Below are 3698 nucleotides of genomic sequence, written 5' to 3'. Positions count from 1 at the left end.
ATATGGTGCGCCCGTACAACAGTTAATTGTCCTAAACATCTTCTAAAATTGATCATCGTCTTGAGCTGCTGAGATTCATTGCGAAAAGGCTAGTCATAGAGAAAATACCTAGTATGAATAATGGATTAGATGGAGTTCGTTTAATCAGTTACTGCATTAGTTTACTATTAGGAGTAAAAGAAACATACAAAAATAACGGTAAGATATAATGGGGAAATAATAGGAAAAAACGGTATAAACTTGGAACGTTCTTGAAAATATTATGTTACACGTCTGCGAAATATAAAAAACTTGTGAATCATTTATAATGATCTATAGCTTCATCACAGCCAGAACTATGATGTAAATAATTAGCAGAAGAATATGGATCTGGAGAGATCTGTTTTCCACTTCCCAGAACATAGTCCACACCAATTATACTACGTATTCGAAAGAAGTATATAGGAACAGATATCAGTTGTAGTGTTGTTTGTACATTCCACGTGTTGTTATAAAACTCATTTTTACTGGTGTTCAGCTCACATATCCGTGACTCTCTACCAACACCGTCATGTTCATAGTGAAAGCCTACAAATAATAAATAGTCTAACCAACCTTCAGAAACGGAAGAATACATCATAGTTGCATTGTTCCATTGCTTGATTGTCCATGATTCTTAGATCTAATGGAGAAAGCAAAAAGATACCAGCTGCAACTCAAAAAGCTTCTTCTCAAAGTCTCTAATTGCCACATGGTGTTGTTGAATCTTTGTCATGGTGTAAACTACCTGAAAACAAACAGATTTTATTTCAAAGATAAACCACGATAGATGACCACAAAGGATTGGCATCACAAATACAACAAAATAAGCCAAGCGAGCTTGGCATTGGCCATGTTCCTAGATAGCATTGTGCAACGTTAATATTGTAAAAATAAAACTGCGACAAATTATGAGTAGCATAATAAAATGGGAGCTGATAGCACCTCTTCGCTAGATGTAACTCAAATTGATTCTTACAGCCAGTCAATTACATTCCACTTTATACTTCCCCTCTGCCCACCACTTCCTTTATTTCTTCCCAAACCGTCATCACAACATCTTGCACCTCTCTGCAAGTATCGCGCCACATCATCCGATTAGAACTGTAGATCTGTATAATGTCCCTCAAATTAATTTGTGCACCAAGCCCAAACTTATTAATTAATCGACACAATGAAGATATATACTGTAAAGAGGGAACATAAGATAATGTTATGGCGTTGTAACTAACAAACAAATTAGATTAAATCACACCAGAATGCTTGCAGGCAAGGAATATATTTGACAAAGGTATTATCGATAAGAACATAATAAATTAATACAATGTTAACATTTTGGCTTCGTACAATTCATTCATGGATTTAACATTAATGAGAAGTGCTGAATATATTCTAGATGTGTTTCATTCCTCAGTAGCTCAAAATGGCTTCCAATCTGAAAATGTTTGGATACTGGGTTAGATCATACCATGGAAATCAAATGTCATGAAGTAATGTATGTAGGATGTACCTGATTTAGAAGCTCAAAATCCGAGAGCAGCATGACCGTCATCTTGTTTTTCTGCATAGGCAATATCCAAATGTTTATCATTCAAAAGATAAGGTGCTTGAAACTTGTGAGGCTATTTTTCTAATCGGTTTGTTTTTCATAAGTTAGGATGTTTTCCAACAACGAATCCAACAACGAAGATCCTAATGAGGCTTTTATTCACTGAGAAAATAGATAATCAGTGAACCCGTGATCAGTGTCTGAAAATCCATATTTAAACTTAAATCATGGTCATCAAACAACCAAGCTCAATGATTTTGATCCCATGGGATGAACATGAAATAAAATAATAGTATGACTAGCTATGTAAGTAATCTTGGAAACTAAAAAATGACATCCCCACAACAACAATACACAGTTACTTATTCAACATGATACAAATGACAACATGGCCCAACTAATGATTAATACTGAACCACATTGTATTGGTTTCTATGTTAACTTGTATTAGATGAAATTAACATGAAAACTTGCATATGCATAATACTGGTTTTGAAATAGAGTTAGGAGAATCTGTTTTAGATAATACTAACCCCGTTCTGCTTACTCAAACTTCCCGGTACCCCAAATATAACTATTTAGAATAAGTGGACGAATCAACTTATTGCAAAAAGAATCAGCATAGTGAGAAGAACCTTATTGCACCTGCAGATAAAAAAAAAAGTTGGCTATTAGAGAAGATAAAGAAACAACCCTATGTAAGTCTTTTCAGTTTCAAGGATTCAAAACCCTAAAATTAAGAAAAAATAAATCTTATAATGAACAATTCTAAAAAAAACACAGAAGAAGCAACAAAAGCCAAAACCAACACAGAATAAAGCGAAGGAACAAACTGTGCTTTCTATTTGATTCAAAGTGACTAACCCTATTTGATTCACAAAGACTAACCCTCGCCTGCAAAATCAAAATTTCTTGTAAAAATTAATCTCAGTGAGATAAATCAAAAATCAATAAAATTAAACCGCAATGAGAAAAAAAAAAAAAAAAACATTAAGCAATTTAAGAGCCCAAAGATAAAAAATTTAAACTGCAAAATGTAGGATACCTGGTATTGGTAAATAAAACCTAACCTATAAAATATGCAAAGAAACGGTGCAGAAAAAATAAGAACACGGCAATAAGATGACTGATTGGAATCCGGAGAGAAAGAGAGAAAAAGAGCAGAGATGCGACAGAAGAGAAAAAGGAAAAATTAAAAATAGGGTTTCACGGAGAATCTTTTATTTTTTAGGTCTGATAGTCGGCGGAAACTCGGTGGTGTGAAAAAAACATGAGGTTATTATTGGATTAAATATACCCGGTGGGGCCAGAAGCTCTAGGAAAAGAGCTTTGTTCGGTCTTTAACCACAACAAAGGAAAATCACCTGAAATCATATCATTATTAACTAATTTCTCATCCGTACGATGCACGGGTCTGTTTATTGTTTATGGAATATTTAATGCTCTATTTATATATAGAATATATTATAAAACCAAATTGTGCAAGAAAATAAAATAAACAAAATTACATAAGTTCTGATCATAGTTATCTTTATTGTAGTCTATTGTTAAAGAATAACAAACTTTAAAGCACAAATCAAAATTCTTGATAGTAAAAAAAAATTATTTTATTTTTAGCTCTGCAAATAACAAAGAATTGATTGAAAATAGCAAGCAAGGTAAATTTAAACTATTTAGTCGGTACTAAACTTCTTTTGATTAATTGAATAAAAGCATACCGTTCGTATGAAATCGAAGATTCACATCCCTTTTGCCTATGGTTTCTTTGTTGTCTTTGTATGTCTCTTCTTTTTTTTTTTGTCGATGTGAAGAACTACAAGGTAGAGATAAGAATACTTTGCCTTTTCATACTGTTCCGCAAGTCTTCTCTGTTCTTCTTTTTGTGAATTTGTTGTTTTCTGCCATTTTTTGTTGTTCTCTTTGATTACCGCTTGTAGGTAGTGATACTCGCACTTGTATGTATATTACGAAGCTCTTCTAGCTTTATCGTATTTTTTTTAGGCTAATGATCACTTACACTTGTTTTTTATATACATAGGATAATTCGGGTTTAATTTTTTTTTCTCCATAGTTTGTTTCCATATTTTATCTAAATTTTGGTTAAATTCTAAAGATATCTTCGTTACATGAA

At 32.7% G+C, this 3698-nt stretch overlaps 1 long non-coding RNA gene across 4 annotated transcripts; it reads right to left on the bottom strand.

Moving 5' to 3' along the window:
* Positions 1-217: 217 nt before the first annotated feature.
* On the bottom strand, positions 218-2740 carry LOC113325443. 4 transcript variants are annotated; one of them, XR_003348037.1, is made up of 7 exons: positions 2613-2740; positions 2432-2461; positions 2101-2212; positions 1529-1579; positions 1366-1453; positions 964-1089; positions 218-766 (listed from the first exon to the last, which is right to left on the bottom strand). It is a non-coding gene; the product is annotated as an uncharacterized LOC113325443 (long non-coding RNA). The 4 variants fall into 4 exon arrangements; XR_003348040.1 differs by lacking the exon at positions 1366-1453 and having other exon boundaries at positions 964-1205; XR_003348036.1 differs by lacking the exon at positions 1366-1453 and having other exon boundaries at positions 964-1130.
* Between the last annotated feature and the right edge of the window lie 958 nt (positions 2741-3698).

The sequence above is a fragment of the Papaver somniferum genome, chromosome 1 (genome assembly GCF_003573695.1).
Source record: "Papaver somniferum cultivar HN1 chromosome 1, ASM357369v1, whole genome shotgun sequence".
NCBI classification, from domain to species: domain Eukaryota; kingdom Viridiplantae; phylum Streptophyta; class Magnoliopsida; order Ranunculales; family Papaveraceae; genus Papaver; species Papaver somniferum.
Note: the sequence above shows the minus strand (reverse complement) of the source record. Positions and strands in the feature narration are given on the sequence as shown.